This window comes from Pinus tabuliformis, chromosome 5_2 (genome assembly GCF_031772625.1).
Source record: "Pinus tabuliformis cultivar Carrire ecotype Pingquan chromosome 5_2, CPIR1, whole genome shotgun sequence".
NCBI classification, from domain to species: Eukaryota; Viridiplantae; Streptophyta; class Pinopsida; order Pinales; family Pinaceae; genus Pinus; species Pinus tabuliformis.
Genome location: NC_142306.1, coordinates 876364679 through 876383841, shown reverse-complemented (window position 1 = coordinate 876383841; position 19163 = coordinate 876364679). Strand labels below are relative to the sequence as shown.

Below are 19163 nucleotides of genomic sequence, written 5' to 3'. Positions count from 1 at the left end.
GGATTCGCTGATACTGCCTTAGAAAGTCTGCCTTAGGGTGGTCGTGAAAATTTAAAGAGATGTTCACAAGATCATTCATTGTTGTACATGGATAGGAGCAGAGGTAGGTACTCCTTTTTATAGACTTGGGGAGGTTCTATAATGTGAACGTTGTTGGAGAGTTAGGAAGGACTCCATGAAATAGATATTGAAGACTTAAGAATTTTAAATTAAGTAATTTATACCTTGTGTACCAAGGAAGGTCATGAGCCTTATGTGGTGTTTTCTTCTTTAAAAAAAAAAATTATTTATTATATAGCCTTAATAGATTTGAGGAAAGGGTTGCATAGGTGATCGTTAAAGGATAAAACGAGGCTCCAAAAAGACCTTAACTAATTTAAAGCAATTTAATAATGAATGCCTTGTTTCCTAAGACAAGAGGGCCATTGGTTTTAAATGAATAAACTAGGCTCTAGATTTGGAAAAAGGTTTTCTAAGTGAACATTGAATTATTTAGAATATTTATTTCAATAATATTTATCCTCATTACTTCACTAATATTTATCCTATCATCCTTGGAATAAATAATTAATAACTTTGGCAATAGTTCACCTCATGGGGTTCTAGCCCATAGATTGGATTCTCTGACTTTAAATATGAATATCTCGCAGACTAGGAGCCCTCTTGAGGTGTACCACATATCAACAAAAACATCTTTTCGAGGAGAATCTAATGACATAGATCTCCAACCCCAACTCAATGATTTGACCCTTCAAAAGCCCTCGACAAAGTCGGGGTACATCCTCAATCCAGGGAACCCAAACCCTAGGACTTGGGTTTTCAACCATCCAACAGTGTAGCTGCCAACTTGATGTAATCTGACAATTACTAAGAAGCGTTCATTAACCATTTGACATCAATGACTGGTGTTTTTGGTCAAATTCAAACCCAGTCAACCCATAGGTTGACATCAATGACAACACCATCCAACAGTAGTTGCCAGAGAGCCTGAGATCGACGCAGAGACAGTGATCTGGAGGAAGTTTTCTAGATCCGGAGAGGCTACAGCAAGAGGCCAAGTTATTCCCAGTGGGGCAGCGCGGAGGACTGTGCAATTGCTCAGAAGAGCAACTCGATTTAGCTGGAGGAAAAATCATTTTCAATTCTGGAGGCTAAGCGAGGTTCCAGAGTGTCGGAGAAGCAATTTCCATAGCAGAGGCAAGCAGAATGACTTCATCAGAGGCAGTTATAGGCTAGACGTCATAGGGCCTACACAAGCACTGGGTAGAGGTTGGCGTAATGGTTCTAGGATGACAAGTTTCTGAAGTAAAGTTTTGTCGGGGTTGCTTATGGTAGAAGGGTAATTCCCTTAGATAATTTTGGCCAGATTTTCTTTATGTTTAGATTGCTAGTTGGGCATCCAAGGTTCTACTCAAAATTTCACTGCTACATAATAATAAAACCCTTAATTGTTGCATGTTAGTTTTTGTCATCGGATGTGTTCTAGTCTTGAAATTTTGTGGAGAGGCTAGAATGCATGAGATCTCCAAAACCCAAAAATCGTTTTTGGAAATTCCGCCTAGAAATGACTTAATTAGATTATTAGTCAGTTTTTAAATATTTCCTAAGTCTAAACTTAGGGAATATGACTAATTAATCAGAATTAATTAAGTTAAGGTGTGAATGTTCTAGAAACTCACACGGATCGACTTCAAGTTAATCCTAACCATTGATTAAGATCTAATCTTGGTCGTTGAAGTCTCAACAGAGGATTATAAGAAGAAGTCGATGGGGCTTGGAGAAATCACTTCAGCAGTTCGATTTCATGAGCAGATCGATTTCCAGAGTAGCAGCAGTCAGTTGCTGAAGAGAGAGCCAGTGAGATCAAAGCAGTGAGAGAGGGGCAGAGAAAATAAAGCCGGAGGAAGGATTCCAGGTCCAATGAGTGCATTTGCAGAGAGGCAGAAGGGCCATAGAGAGGCTGATGAACAGCAGCGCAGTAGCCTATAGAGGCAATTTTGAATCTGTTAGGCAAAGCCGAGCTTCAGTGCCAGAAGCTGGACAAAGTTTCTGGAGGCCAGGAGAGACATTTTCCCAAATAGCAGTAGAACGGACAGCTTGAGGAGAAGCTGGTTTGAACTGAGTGCAGAAGTCACTGCGCTAGGGTGAAGCAATAGTTGTGCGGAGCCAGTTTGGATAGCTCAATTTGAGCTGAGGTCAGAGCCCTGATTTGCCCGAGTGAGGAAATTTCCTCACTAGATTTTTCTTGCTAGCTTTTCTCTGTAGTATTGCCAGTTTTGGCATTCAGTTGTACTCAAATTATTTCACTGCTGCTTAATAATAAAACCTTCAATAGTTGCATCGGTTTTCCCAAGTTGGGTTTTTATAGGGACATTGGTCCAAAAATAACTGTGTAAATTAATGTGTGTGTGCTAGAATTTGTTCCAGCGTTTATTTCTTCCGCAGTTTTATTTGTGTAGGTTGCAATGTGATTGATTCAGTGTTTGTTGTAGCAACCAGTAAATAAATTGTTAAAAATCAATTTAACAATTAGTAGATGTATTTCCAGTTGCTGCAATAGGATTCGAGTTTCTGAATTTTCACATGGCATCAGAACACAAATGATTAGTTAGGGAGCCCAGTAGCGAAGAAAGCAGTTTTGTTGTTCAGAGTGGGCAACAGATCGAAACCCCAGAGGGCAGCACAATCACCTTGGCCAAGAGGTCGAATTTCTTGAGGAGAATCGTTTTTCTGAGAGAGGGACAGAAAATTCGATCTCTCTAGATCGAGGGATTCCAGAGGAAGAGGGAGCAGGAAACATTTTTCGGAGAGCGGATCTCTAGCTAGATGCAATAGCTTTGCAGCCGTTTCCTAGAGCAGATCTAGCGTCGAGTGGAAGAAGAGCACACACTGAGGGAAAATTTTCCTCAGGGAACTAGTCTCAATAAGTTCGATTTCCCTTGCAGATCAGCAATCATTGTGTAAAGTTTCTCACTCCAAAAGGAAGTGTGAATAGCTGAGCAGCAATAGAGCAGAAGGGAAGAGGAGATTTTTGACATTGTTTGAGATGGCCACTACTGGACTTCGAGATTACGCCAGGTTGGATGGTGCTTCCAACTATGTCATCTGGAAGGCAATGATGTCCTTCCTTCTGGATGAATACGACCTGAAGACGTATATAGATGCAGTGGTAGCTATCCCCACGGATGCAGATCAGCTAAAGGAGTACAGAAAGGAGATGGCGCGGGCGAAGGGGTTGATCCTTAATGGTGTTCGGGATCACATTCTTTCACACAAAGCTGGCAAAGGGAAATGTGGGAGACTCTCACCACGTTGTACTAGGGCACTTCCGAGCAGTGGAAGATATACTTAGAGGAGAAGCTGAGATGCACAAGGATGCAGAAGGGGGAAGGCATAGACCCCTTCCTCACCAAGATTCAGAACCAACTTGCAGCTATTGGGGCAGTGCCTTAACCCACAGAGCTAGTGTGAGTGGCACTCAACAATGTATCAGAGCAGTGGCAGGTATTTGTCCAAAGTATCTTGGGCAGAGACACCTTGCCAAGGTGAGACATGAACTGGGCCGATTTGTAGTAGCAGGAGTTGAGACGAGAGCTAATGAATAGCTCCATCAGTGGCAGCAACAGCGGATTGAAGCAAGTGAAGGAGGAGAATGTGGCCTTCACATCGAAGGGTCCCAGTCAGGGACTGGGGGAGCAGTGAAAGAAGAAGGACCTGTCGAACGTCAAGTGCTTCAGATGTGCTGAGCTTGGTCACTATAGTACCCAGTGTCCTCTCAGGAAGAAAGACAAGGAGGAGAAGCAGGATCAACAGGCAGCATCAGCAAAGATCGATATGCTTTCCTCCTGGCTAGAGGAAGACTTCGCTGTGTTTGCTGACATACCCCCAGGAGTAAAATGGAGTGATTTGGTGTTTTATCTCCAAAGTGCTACAGATGGAGAAGATTCTTGAGGAGTCCACCTCTTGAATCAATACCTTTTTAAGGGGGCCCACAGTATTTAGTATCAGGATGGATCAATGGCAATAGATGCAGTTAGATACCAGAGTGATAGATGCAAAGTCTACTAGCAGTCAAATGCTAAGGAGCGCAATGCAGAATTGGTAGCAGTGCAGATGGCACAGTGCAGAGTCAGTCGCAGCACAAATACCTTAGTGACAGTGCAGATATTAGCAGCAGTCAAGGACTCGAGAGACAAATGCATCATACTAATAAAAGTTGATTAAGTAATTAGGATGCATTTCAGTTGCACCAGCAACAGATGAAGAGGGAGTTGCAGTGTTGGAAGTAGTTTTGCAAAGTCAGCAGCAGCACAGATGCAGCATATATCAGAGTTGCGTAGTAGTTGGCAGGTAGCAGTAGCCAAACATCAACAGCGTGACAGGAGATAATGCAGAGACAGAGTGTCGTCACAGGATGTGTAGTAGAGCATTATAACATATTCCTCGCTAAGAGGGAGTGTTATTTTTGTAGCATCGAATGTGTTCTAGCCTTGAAATTTTGTGGAGGGGCTAAAATACATGAGATCTCTAAAACCCATAAGTCGTTTATGGAAATTCCGCTTAAAAATGACTTAATTAGATTATTAGTCAGTTTTTAAATATTTCCTAAGTCTAAACTTAGGGAATATGACTAATTAATCATAATTAATGAAGTTATGGTGTGAATGTTCTAGAAAATCACACGGATCAACTTCAAGTTAATCCTAGCCATCGATTATGATATAATCTTGGTCGTTGAAGTCTCAACAAAGGATTATAAGAAGAATTTGATGGGGCTTGGAAAAATCACATCAGTAATTCGATTCCATGAGTAGATAGATTTCCAGAGTAGCAGCGGTCAATTGCCAGAGAGAGAGGCAGTGAGATTGTAGCAGTGAGAGAGGGGCAGAGACAATAAGCCGGAGGAAGGATTCCAAATCCAATGAGTGCATTTGCAGAGAGCCAGAAGAGTCACAAAGAGGCTAACGTAGAGTAGCGCAGTAACCTATAGAGGCGATTTCGAATCTGCTGGGAAAAAGACGAGTTTCGGCGCCAGAAGCTGAACAAAAGTTCCGGAGGCCAAGAGAGACATTTTCCCAGACAGCAGCAGACCAGACGGCTTGAGGAGAAGCTGGTTCGAACTGAGTGCAGAAGTGACTACGCTAGGGTAACGCGGTAGCTGTGCAAAGCCAATTTGGACAACTCAATTTGAGCTGAGGTTAGAGCCCGAATTTGGCTGTGGAGTGAGAAAATTTCACTAGATTTTTCTTGCCATTTTTTCTCAGTAGGATTATCAGTTTCAGCATCTAGTTGTACTCGGATTATTTCACTGTTGCTTAATAATAAAACTCTCAATTGTTGTACTGATTTTCCCAAGTTGGGTTTTTCAGTGGACATTGGTCAAAAAATAACTGTGTAAATTTATGTGTGTGCTAGCATTTCTTCCAGCGTTTGTTTCTTCCACAGTTTTATTTGTGTAGGTTGCAGTGTGATTGATTCAGTGTTTGTTAGCAAACAGCAAATAAATTGTTACAAATTAATTTAACAATTAGGAGAATTATTTCCAGTTGCTATAATAGGATTCAGGTTTCCGAATTTTCACATGGCATCAGAGCACAGATGATCAGTTGGATAGCTCAGTAGCGAAGAAAGAAAGAGTTTCGATGTCCAGTGTGGGCAACAGATCGAAACCCCAGAGGGCAGCGCAGTCACCTTGGCCAAGAGGTTGAATTTCTTCAGGAGAATCGTTTTTTCTGTGAGAGGGACAAAAAAATCGATCTCTCTAGATCGAGGGATTCCAGAGGCAGAGGGAGCAGCCAATATTTTTCGCAAAGCACATCTCTAGCTAGACGTAGTAGTTCTGCAGCAATTTGCTAGAGTAGAAGTAGCGTCGAGTGGAAAAAGAGCACACACCGAGGGAAAATTTTCCTGAGGGAACTTCTAGTCTCAAAAAGTTTGAGTTCCCTTGCATATCAGCAATCATTGTGTGCAGAATTTCTCACTCCAAAAGGGAGTGCGAATAGCTAAGCAGAAGGGAAGAGGAGATTTTCAACATTGTTTGAGATGGCTACTGCTGGATTTTGAGATTAGGACAGGTTGGATGGTGCTTCCAACTATGTCATCTGGAAGGCAATGATGTCCTTCCTTCTGGATGAATACGGCCTAAAGAAATATATAGATGCAGTGGTAGTTATCCCCACGGATGCAGATCAGCTGAAGGAGTACAGAAAGGAGATGGCGCAGGCGAAGTGGCTGATTCTTGTTGGTGTTCGAGACCACATTGTTTCACACATAGTTGGCAAAGGGACTGCCAGAGAAATGTGGGAGACTCTCACCACGCTGTACTAGGGCACTTCCGAGCAACGGAAGATGTACTTAGAGGAGAATATGAGATGCACTAGGATGCAGAAGGGGGAAGGCATAGACCCCTCCGTCACCAAGATTCAGGAGATCTGGTACTAGCTTGCAGTTGTTGGGGCAACGCCTCAACCCACTAAGATAGTGTGATTGGCACTCAATAGTGTCTCAGAGGTGTGGCAGGTATTTGTCCAAAGTATCTTGGGTAGAGACATCTTGCCAAGGTGAGACAGAGTCTGGGTTGATTTACAGCAGGAGGAGTTGAGACGAGAGCTAGTGAAGAGCTCCATCAGTGGCAACAGCAGCGGATTGAAGCAGGTGAAGGAGGAGAATGTGGCCTTCGCATCGAAGGGTCCCATTCAAGCACTGGGAGTGAAAGAAGAAGGACCTGTCAAAGGTCCAGTGCTTCAGACGTGGTGAGCTTGGTCACTATAGTACCCAATGCCCTCTCAAGAAGAAATACAAGGAGGAGAAGCAGGATCAGCGGGCAGCATCAACAGAAGTCGATATGCTTTCCTCCAGGCTAGAGGAAGACTTCGCCATGTTTGTTGACATACACCCAAGAGTGAAATGGGGTGATTTAGTGTGATAGCCTGAAAGTGCTACAGATGGGCAAGATTCTTGAGGAGGTCCACCTCTTGAATCAATACCTTTCTACGGGGGCCCACAGTGTTTAGAGCAGGATGGATCAGTGGCAGTAGATGCAGTCAGATGCCAGAGTGACAGATGCAAAGTCTAGTAGCAGTCAAATGTTGAGGAGCGCAGTGCAGAATTGGCAGCAATGCAAATGGCACAATGGAGAGTCAGTAGCAACACAGATACCTCAGCGACGGCGTAGATACTAGCAGCAGTCAGAGACTCGGGAGACAAATGCATCATACTGATCACAGTTGATTCAGTATTTAGGATGCTTTTGAGTTACAGATGTTGCAGTTGCAGCAGCAACAGATGAAGAGGGAGTTGCAGTGCAGATATAGTGTTGGTAGCAGTTTTCAAGAGTCAGCAGCAGCACAGATGCAGCATATATCAAAGTTACGCAGTAGTTGGTGGGCATCAGCAGCCAGAGATCGGCAGCGTGACAAGAGATGATGCAAAGACTTGGTGTTGTCACAGGATGTGAAATAGAGCACTAGAACACATTCCTCGCTAAGAGGGAGTGTTAGTTTTAGTAGCATCGGATGTGTTCTAGCCTTGAAATTTTTTGGAGAGGCCAGAATGCATGAGATCTCCAAAACCTAGAAATTGTGTCTGAAAATTCTGCCTAGAAATGACTTAATTAGATTATTATTCAGTTTTTAAATATTTCCTTAGTCTAAACTTAGGGAATATGACTAATTAATCATAATTAATTAAGTTAAGGTGTGAATGTTCTAGAAACCCACATGGATCAACTTCAAGATAATCCTAGCCATCAATTAAGATCTAATCTTGGTTGTTGAAGTCTCAACAGAGGATTATAAGAAGAAGTCGATGGGGCTTGAAGAAATCACTTCAACAGTTTGATTTCATGAGCAGATCGATTTCCAGAGTAGCAACAGTCAGTTGCCGGAGAGAGAGACAGTGAGATCGAAGCAATGAGAGAGGGGCAGAGAGTGAAGTCGAAGGAAGGATTCCAAATCCGATGAGTGCATTTGCAGAAAGGCAGAAGAGCCACAGAGAGGCTAATGCAGTGCAGCACAGTAGCCTCTAGAGGCCATTTCGAATCTACCAAGGAAAGTCGAGTTCCAGTGCCAAAAGCTGGAATGAGATACCGAAGTCCAGGAGAGACATTTTCCCAGACATCAGCAGACCAGACGACTTGAGGACAATCTGGTTCGAACTAAGCTCAAAAGTGATTGTGCTAGTGTGACGCAGTAGCTTCACAGAGCCAATTTGGAGAGCTCAATTTGAGCTGAGGTCAGAGCCTGGATTTGCCTGTGGAGTGAGGAAATTTCGTCACTAGATTTTTCTTGCCAGTTTTTCTCTGTAGGATTTGCCAATTTCGGCATCCAGTTGTACTCGGATTATTTCATTGTCGCTTAATAATAAAACTCTCAGCTACTAGACCGGTTTTCCAAAGTTGGGTTTTTCCATGGACATTGGTCCAAAAATAACTGTGTAAATTTATGTGTCTAGCATTTCTTCTAGCGTTTATTTCTTCAAAAATTTTACTAGTGTAGGTTGCAGTGTGATTGATTCAGTATTTTTTGTAGCAAACAGTAAATAAATTGTTAAAAAATAATTTACCAATTAGGAGAATTATTTCTAGTTGCTGCAATAGGATTCAAGTTTCTGAATTTTCACACTGCACTGATTTTCCCAAGTTGAGTTTTTTCGGAGACATTTGTCCAAAAATAATTGTCATTTTTGTGTGTCTGTGTGCTAGATTTTCTCAGTTTCCAGCACTAATTTTTTTCCGCAGTATTTATTTGTGAAAATCACAGTGTGAATTATTTAGTATTTGTTGTAGCAAACTCCAAACAAATTGTTAAATAAATTAATAATTAGGAAAATAGTTTCCAATTGTTGTGGTATATGAAATTTTCACAGATGATGTGATGTGACGTGATGTGATCGCTTTTCATGGATTCTTATGGTGGATCTTGGATGTTGCATGGTGAAGAGTAAATTAGTTTATTTTCTTTATCGTGGCTTTATGTTCCATGGATTGTATGTTCTTGCGCTAAGTTAATTTATTTGTTATTACTTCATTATCCCTCACTGAGCTAAGCCCTTCCTCCAAGTATTTGATGAATAGATGTAAGATTTATTTTCCCTTAATCATTCGAAAAATTGAGAAACTAGATTGCAAACACTACTGTATGTTAATTTATTTGCGCTAGTTTTGTTTGGAATTAGAATCAGTGAAAAAGAGACCCTAGAATAGTTTGTATCCTAGACTTCATTTTCCATAGATTGATAAGGCACTAGTTTTTAACATTTATTGTGCTCCTTTAAAACCCTAAATTATTTTTTCTTTTTCTTTTATGGTAAATTAGGGCTAAATTAGCAAAACCTTGTATTTATAGCATTTAATGACTTGTTGATTTAGGACCTAGGGTTAGGCTTTGTTTATAGGTGCATTAGAGAAGCTAATTCAATGTTTTTATGCATTCTTCCACCAATTTCTAGGGCTCACTTCATACGTTATTTGTTGTTATATACTATATTAACCGTCAAAAATTTTTGTAATTTTGCATTTTAGTTTACTCTTGAATTTAGCCTTCATCCCATCTAATTTTTTCACAATTCTAATGGGTAAATTTGCTGCTGATATAAACATTAGTTTGCTACAATTTTGCTGCCCTAAAAACCTATTTTAAAGCAACCTTGAGTTTTTCTTGATTTGGTGTGTCCAAGTGACATATTGCAAACTCCTTAGGCTAACCCTAGCCTTTAGATTGACCCATGGGCCCTTTGAACCCAATTCTTGAAGTTACCCCTTCATCCACTACAAACCTTAATTTGTCATATCCTTATGTAGTGGATTTGCATTGCAGGATCATTAGGGGACATTTCACATAAGATCCTTGGGTTACTTGATCCCTAAGCCCTACAAAGGTGTTAAAATTGGCAACTAGGGCCAAACTCCATGTGGGTCATCTTATTCATGGTTGATAATATTTTTATTAGATTCCTCTCGTCAAGAGGTGTAGGATTGATCTAAAGTCGTCCGATTCTGATAAGTATTTATGGAGATATGAATTTATTTTGATTATGGAATAATTATCAAGCCGACCAGCAACTCATGTGGGCTCAAAAGCACAACAGATGCATCTATTCATCATCAACATTTGTGTATAAATACAAAAAGTCTTTTCCTCATTTGAACACACTCATCTCATCACATCTCTTTCTCTCTCTCTCCTGCACAGAAAAGAGGCTCTTCTCCTACTGCGCAGAAAGAGACTCTTCTCCCACATGTGTGGAAAGAAGGACGCAGACTTAGAGCTGCAACTGCAGATCAGAAGTTTGACCAGCGTTGACCATCAATCTCCCTCTCAGAACTGCGCTATAGGTGAACCTGACTCTTTGTGGAAGGCCGCATTTTTTGGTGAAGGAATCAAGCCGATCCGACGATCGATTTGCAAGATATTGTCTACCCTAGTTTAGGGTTGATCTAGGGTTTACTGTCGCTCATGTGAATCAGATTTATGTACTATTTCTCTCTGCTGAATTATTGAAGATAAAAGAAGATTTGATCAAAGGGTTTCCCCATATTGGGGTTTGTCCCTGGCTAGCCGCCACATCTTGTGTCTCTTGTCTTGGCTTGTTTTTCAATCGTTTAATGTTCTATCTACACTTTACTTTATGTACATGTGATTGCTAATCTGTGGATAATAATAAGAAAGATATGTAAACTGCTCTAAGCATAGAACATACCATAACTTAACATGGTATCAGAGTTGAGGTGAAGACAAAGCCCGAGCAAGAGCAAGAGCAATCACCGAAGAGAAGATTGGCAAGGCTATCCTAAAAGAACTATGGGGTCCTCAACACTCTTCCCTGCCGAAGACAAGCTCTGTGAGAAGTTTGACTATCACAAATGGAAGATGTCTCTCGATCTAACCTTAGAAGATCAAGGAGTGTTGGACCATGTGAGAGGCAATATTGTTGAGCCTCCATCAAATGCATCCGTTGTTGCCAAGAACAAATGGAAAACTGGTGAAGTCAAAACAAATAAGATCATCTAGGACTCTATCGACAAGCGCTTGGTGGCCTACATCTCTAACCTGAACACCTCCAAGGAAATCTACGATAGATTGGTGAGTTTATTTAAAGTTAATGATGCAAATCAAGTTTTGTTTCTTAGAAATAAGCTGAAGGAAATTAAGAAGGGCAAAGATGAGAGCATGCAAGCATATTTCTTAAGAATCACCGAGATCAAGAATGATCTCTTATCTATTGGAGAAATTATCTCTGATAGGGAAATGGCACTCTCAATCCTTGGAGGATTACCATCTGAATGGTATGTGTTCAGGACTACTCTTCTCAACAATAACGTAATCCCTGGTTTCGAGGAATTAATGGCAAGATGCATTCAAGAAGAAACAAGGGTAGAAGAGCAAGAAATGCCCATGCCTAAAGGTCCTCCTGCTGCCTTTTCTTCTCCTGCTAAGAAAAGAAATAATTTTGGGACTAAATCAAAAAGAAAGGCTAGACCTAAGGGTGGAAGAAAACGACGATGTTACATTTGCAATAAAACAGGTCACTATGCAAGGGAATGCCCTGATAGAAGGAACTTTCATCAGGACGACGATCAAAATCACTCTCATGGCAATCAAAGGAATGGAAAATCTAATAGCAAAGGTAAAAGGAGTGTTGGGAATCAAGGAAGAAGACAACCATTCAAGAATGCAAGAAATTCCAGGTATGAATCTAACATTGTTGACAATAAGCAAGATGAATATTATCTACCAACTGCTCTATCTACCTCTGCTCCTCCGGACTCGCTGGGAAATTGGCTTATTGATAGTGGTGCCTCAAGGCACTTCACTGGTTACAAAGAAGTTCTCCATAATCTGAAAGAGAAAGAAACCAACCTCGAAATTGTCCTTGGAGACAATATGAAATATCTCGTGAAAGGTGTAGGCAATGTCTCTCTTAAATTGAATCAAGGTAATACAATCCACCTACAGGATGTATTATATGTACCTGATCTCAAAAAGAACCTGGTGTCCATTTCGGCTATGGAAGACAAAGGCCACAAGGTGGCTTTCAGCGATGGCAAGGTACATGCATAGAAAAACAATGTTAAAGATGCTTTCACTCTTGGGTTTCGAGTTGATTCATTATATCAGGTCAGAGGAAGTCCGCTAGGTGTCATGTCCTGTGACACATCTCTTCAGTCTGAATTATGGCATCGGAGGTTTGCTCACCTTCACTATAAAGCTCTACCTGATGTAAGAAAAATGGTGACTGGGATGCCCGAGTTCAGATTAGAGAAAGAAGGTGTATGTCCCGGATGTGCTGAAGGAAAGCTGAAAAGGGGACCATTCCCCTCAAGCCAAAGCAAGACCTCCGATATATTGCAGTTAGTTCACTCAGACATATCTGGTATGATGCCTGTGAACTCCTTGGGAGGATATTTATATTACCTCACTTTTACAGATGATTACTCTCACAAGACTTGGATATACTTCTTGAAAAAGAAGGATGAAGTGTTCTCCTGGTTTCGACACTTCAAAGCCTTGATCGAGAATCAAACTGAAAAGAAGATCAAGATCTTAAGGACTGATAATGGGACTGAATATGAATCTAATGAGTTTCATGACTTTTGCAAAGAGGTCGGCATTAAGAGGGAGATTACTACACTGTACACTCCTGAACAGAATGGTGTGGCAGAACAGAAGAACCGTACAATTGTGGAAGTTGTCCGTGCTATGCTCCATGATCGAAGACTTCCAAAAGTTCTATGGGCCGAAGCTACAAACATCGTTGTATATGTGAAAAACCAATGCCCCCATCAAGCATTGGGTTCCAAGACTCCCGAAGAAATTTCCACTAGTAAGAAACCTAACGTATCTCATTTTAGAATTTTTGGAAGCTCTGTATATTTTCATGTGCCGAAAGAGAAAAGGAACAAATTGGGTGCATCTGGAAAGAAAGGAATCTTCATGGGCTATAGTGAAAATACTAAGGGCTATAGAATCTATGTAGTCGGTCAAAGAGAAGTTGTGATTAGTCATGATATCACCTTTGACGAAGATATGGCTCTTAACAAGGTGAACAATCTTCCTACTGTGAGGAGCTCTCAGGAAGCTGACACCTGGGAACCTAAAGAAAAGGATGATGAAACAATGCCTGATGTGGAAGAACCCATGGATCCGATTGATCCTCCTTCACATGAGCCTTCCTCTTCTAGGAAGAGGCCTTCATGGCTTAGGGGGCTACTTGATGATGCTGAAGGACGTGTTGCACCCCGAGGAACCTTCCGTGAAAGTAAGAAACCTAATAGGTATCAAGGATACCTAACCATCATGAGCACGATCATACAAAATGAGCCTTCATCATTCTCAGATGCCGTCAAGCATCAAGTATGGAAGGATGATATGACCGAAGAATATGAGTCTATTATGAAGAATGATGTTTGGGAAGTAGTTCCCAGCAGTGTTTTTAAAACCGGAACCAGTGATCGGACCGGTCCACCTAATGAACCGGTTTACCAACCAGAATTGGTCTAACCAAGACTGGTTTGGTCTAAACGAACCGGTTTTAGAAAAATACATTAAATAATTAATTTTTAATGAAAATAACTATTTTTAAGATTTAAAACAAAGATTCCAAGCCAATAGAGACAAAATATGCAAAGATTGCTCATTTATATACCATGTAAAGGTGAATATATCAAAATGGCACCGAGTGCAATACATATCATCGACAAAATACATAAGCAATGAGGCTCTAAATGGCCTCTAGAGTGCAAAAATAAAGCCTACAAACTATGGGGCCAGTGGCCTACTACAAGACTCAAGTCTACATATATGATAATACTATAATAGTGATCAATATTATCACTTGAAACTTCTCATGAGTCATCATGGTCAAACTCAGTTGGTTGAGACTCGACTCCCAAACTTTGTAGTCACAAACTTCTCTATTGGTTCAACGACTTGAGTCTCAAACTTCTGAAGGTATTCTGCCCTAATATGCCCTATTATTTCATTTGGTGCTCCACATGGCTTTACATGGCCTCCTATCCCAACCAAGTGTTGCTTGAACCTGTTAATACCCCCTCCTTGAATGGATTTTTGGCAATATTTGCAGATCATTTTGCCATCAATCATATCACAATGAGCCCATGCAGTATCTCTAGCTTTTGGAGGCATGATGACTACTACTTAGCTTAAACTCTGTTGTTCCACTACTCCAGCAAAAACTCAACACTCTCCAAGCTCCCAAGCAAACTCACAAACACTCCAAATGAGATGTGTGAGACAAATGAGAGGGAGAGGGGCCTCTTAAAGGCTTGGAGAGGGTGTTTTTGGAGGGAAAGCACCCTTAGTTTCCCCCCAAAACCCCTAAAACACACTCAGCAAGTCGCTTTTCCAACTCATGGTGGGCATGCCTCTTAACCGGCTGGTTTAGGAAGGAACAGGCCGGTTTGCTACCCCAGAACCCCTAAAACACGCTCAGCAAGTCGCTTTTCCAGCTCACGATGGGCATGCCTCCTAACCTGCCGGTTTAGGACGGAACCGGCCGGTTTGCTATAAACCGGCTGGTTCCGTCCTAAACCGGTCGGTTAGGACCGGTTTTTGTCAAAAAAAGGAGAAATGGGCCTGCTAATCGGGTTTTTTGGCCGGTTTCGACCAATGGGTATGCTAACCGGCCGATTAGAACGGTAACCAGTTAGCAAGACCAATTTTGAATACTATAGTTCCCAGACCCCAGGACAAGACAGTTGTCACTTCTAAATGGCTTTACAAGATAAAGCATGCAGCAGATGGAAGTACGGAAAAGTATAAGGCTTGTTTTGTTGCTCGTGGTTTCTCCCAAAAGGAAGGTATAGACTATGACGAGATATTTGCCCCTGTTGCTAGATATACCACCATTCGCTTGATCATAGCCCTTGCAACTTCACAAGGATGGAACCTACATCAAATGGATGTCAAGACCGCGTTCTTGCATGGGTCGATCAAAGAAGAGGTCTACATGGATCAACCTTAAGGATTTGAGATTTATGATCGAAAATCTCATGTATGCAGGTTGAAGAAAGCTCTCTATGGGCTGAAGCAAGCACCCCGAGCATAGTATGAGAGGATCGATAGCTGCTTAATGAAGCTGGGATTCACTAGGAGTGAAGCCGACCCTAACCTTTACTTTAAGATTGAAGATGACAAACCTCTCATACTGGTGGTGTATGTGGATGACCTCTTCCTAACAGCTGCAGACCCTCTCATTCACAAATGTAAGAGGGAGTTGGCTTCTGAATTTGAAATGAAGGACCTAGGACTGATGTACTATTTCCTAGGACTTGAAGTTTGGCAGAAGCCAGGGGAAATTTTCCTATCTCAAGGAAAATATGTGGTGAATATTCTGGAAAGATTCGGTATGGCAGACTATAAGCCCGTAACTACCCCGATGGAGCTTGACTTCAAAAAGTTAAGCGGTAATGCTGCTGGACCTGTTTTACGAAATGCCACCGAGTATCATCAACTCGTCGAAGCATTAATGTTCTTAGTGAACTCCCGTCCAAACATATGCTTTGTAGTCAACACATTGAGTCAACATATGGTTGAACCTCACCACATACATTGGATTGGTGCCAAGAATCTATTGAGATATCTTCGTGGCACAATCACTTATGGGTTAAGATACACTGCCGGAGATGTGAGACTACTTGGATATACTGATGTTGATTGGGCAGGCAATGTGGTGGACCGTAAGAGCACTTCTCGGTGTTGTTTCACTATGGGATCTGCTTCAATATCCTGGATGAGCAGGAAGTAGAAGTCAGTGGCTTTAAGCATCGCCGAAGCAGAGTATATTGCTGCTAGCATGGCCTCCTGTGAGGTAGTCTGGTTGCGAAAGCTCTTCAGTGAGCTGTTTGGATTTACATTGGATACCATCATGATCCTATGTGACAACTAGAGTGGGATTCGTTTGTCAGAGAATCCTGTATTTCATGATCGCTCAAAGCATATCGATATCAGGTACCACTATATTCGAGATATGGTGCAGCGAGGAGCAATAAGGCTCCAACATATCGGTACAGATGAATAGGTCGCCGACATTCTAACAAAGCCCCTAGGGAAAGTCAAATTCCTGACATTCCAAGAACAACTTGGTGTTGTTCAAAGACCCTCTGATGAGGGAACTGTATGATGCATTGAGCTCTGGGAGCTCCGAGGGGTGCAGGGTACTTCTTGGAGCGACATATGACCACAGGGTGATTCACCATCCCATGGTGGTATACATGTACACCTCGTGGCGACTATGTAGCAGGATGATTGGTTCTCCTGTAAGGTCTGGATGATGTGTTCTCCATGACGACTATGTAGCAGGATGATTGATTCTCCTGTGAGGTCTGGATGATGTGTTCTCCATGACGATTATGTAGCAGGATGATTAGTTCTCCTGTGAGGCCTGGATGATGTGTTCTCCATGGCATTTATGTAGCAGGATGACTAGTTCTCCTGTGAGGACAGGATTGATTAAGTTCTCCTATCAAGGCATCCTACCCATGCAGTCTGGGACTCATGGGAAGTACCTCTCATCTGATCAATGAGTAGGGAAATGAGGATAGGGACCATAGTAGTATCGATGGATGCATCGCTATATCTACCGTACTCCCTATGCTAGGATGACCTCCATTGATCTGGGATCAATGACACTGGTCTAGGATCAATGACACTGGTCTAGGACCAGTGGTAGGAGTTGTACCCACTATGACACTGACGTCGGGTCGGTTGAGGACTGGTCTAGGACCAGTGGTACACACTCTGAGACTGACTTTGAGTTAGTGGAGGATGGTATGATACATCCTCGATCATTTCTTCTTCTTCATAATTCGAACAATGCAGAGCAACGCAAAGCAAATCGAACAGAGCAGAACAAAACAGAGTAGGGCAAAACAGAACAGAGCAGGGCAAGCAGAATAGAGCAGAGTCTGTGTCAAGCTATACAGGGCAGTGCATTTGATGGATGAATAGTAGCGACCGACAGACAAATTACAGATGGAGTTCTCCCTAGGTGAGAGGGAGTGTTAAAATTGGCAACTAGGGCCAAACTCCATGTGGGTCATCTTATTCATGGCTGATAATATTTTCATTAGATTCCTCTCGTCGAGAGGTGTAGGATTGATGATCATCCGATTCCAATAAGTATTTATGGGGATATGAATTTATTTTGGTTATGGAATAATTATCAAGCCGACCAGCAACTCATGTAGGCTCAGAAGCCCAACAAGCGCATCTATTCATCATCAACATTTGTGTATAAATACAGGAGGTCTTTTCCTCATTTGAACACACTCATCTCATCACATCTCTCTCTCTCTCCTGCGCAGAAAAGAGGCTCTTCTCCTATTCGCAGAAAGAGACTCTTCTCTCACACGTGTGGAAGGAAGGACGCAGATTTAGGGCTGCAACTGCAGATCGGAAGTTTGACCAGCGTTGACCATCAGTCTCCCTCTCAGAACTGCGTTGTAGGTGAACTTGACTCTCTGTGGAAGGCCGCATTTTTTGGTGAAGGAATCAAGCTGATCCGACGGTCGGTTTGCAAGATATTGTCTGCCCTAGTTTAGGGTTGATCTAGGGTTTGCTACTACTGATGTAAATCAGATTTATGTACTATTTCTCTCTACTGAATTATTGAAGATAAAAGAAGATTTGATCAAAGGGTTTCCCCATATTGGGGTTTGTCCCTGGCTAGCCGCCACATCTTGTGTCTCTTGTCTTGGCTTGTTTTATGTCGATCGTTTAATGTTCTATCTGCACTTTACTTTATGTACATGTGATTGCTAATCTGTGGATAATAATAAGAAAGATAAGTAAACTACTCTAAGCATAGAACATACCATAACTTAACAAAAGGAAACCTCTCGTGTGTTGGATTGTGTTCTTCACTAAAGACAGGGGAGTATTTATTGAGGTGACAATAGTAACACTCCTGTGTGTTGCACATTGTCTAGGTCACCAAGTGAGGCTTTGCACTAAGTGTTAGATTTGTTGTAACAAGGATCATTCATTGAAAGTCTTGCACTTCCTCATAGATTCAATGAGACATGATTCTCTATACATGCATGTCATAATGATAAGAAGAATGCTTCATTTTTGTTAGCTACGTATGATTTTAACATGTGTGCATAAATGTAGCTGGTTTCTACAACCATGTTTACTTTTCTTATATGTTTCTACCATGTCACCTTGAATCTCACCTGGACCAATAACAACAAAATTGATCTCGACGACTAACAACCCTACCAGCATTGTGCACGTCAGTGTTGTGAAAACCGCGATATTATCGCGATTTTATCGTTTTATCGCGAGTTTTTCAGCAGAACGAAAATATCGCCGGTATTTTTTTTGCCCAATTTCTTGGAAATTATCGCGATTTTTTCCAAAAAATCATAAAATCGGAAATTATCGCGGGTAGTCAGGGCAGCGAGGTTTTATAAGGGATGCTAAATGTTTGAAATGCAATTTTTTTGAAAGAAACAAATAATTTTTGAGTGGGTCTAACTTAATGATCAAGTCTAGGCCCTAGTATTGATATGCTATTCATTTTCATCCTTTTACTTAAATTTTTAACATTACCATGAAATGACTCAGGATGTTTGAGAGTGGTTCCGGCCTCATTGGATTTCATATGGAGAAAGTAGAATTTTAGATTTCATTCAAAATCCAGCAGACTTATCAGTTTTTCAGGATTTCAGGATTGGGAGATTGTAATGTTTCCAGGTGACACCACCTGCCCGGGCTACCCCTGCCACCAGTAGAGGACGTGGTCTACCTCCTATAGCTCCTACTTCTAGTTCTTCAGCTTCTAGAGCATAGCAGACTCCACTGCCAACTCCACCAGCACCAGCATCTACATCTAGAGGGAAAGGGAAAGTTGTGGCATTTTCTCGCAAGAGGGGCATAGGAAATCAATAGGATTAGATTTTAGTTATTTTCTTCATTTTATTGTATACGACATTATGACATGATGAGATACATTATTATATTTTTTGTTGATATTTTGAGGCTGAGTTGAGACTCAGGAGTCAAGACTTACTATTCAGGACATGATTCAATGTTATGTATGATTTTAGCACTAGAAATGATATTAAACATCATATATATTAGTTCTTTTATCATATTTATGTGTCAATGTATTTATTTTATGTTGTAGATGGTTTAGATATT

At 41.5% G+C, this 19163-nt stretch overlaps 1 protein-coding gene across 5 annotated transcripts in view; it reads right to left on the bottom strand.

The window, feature by feature from the left end:
* The window catches only part of TERT (telomerase reverse transcriptase), a 422846-nt gene that overhangs the window by 275367 nt on the left and 128316 nt on the right, over positions 1–19163 (bottom strand). The gene's annotated exons all lie outside the window — the stretch shown is intronic.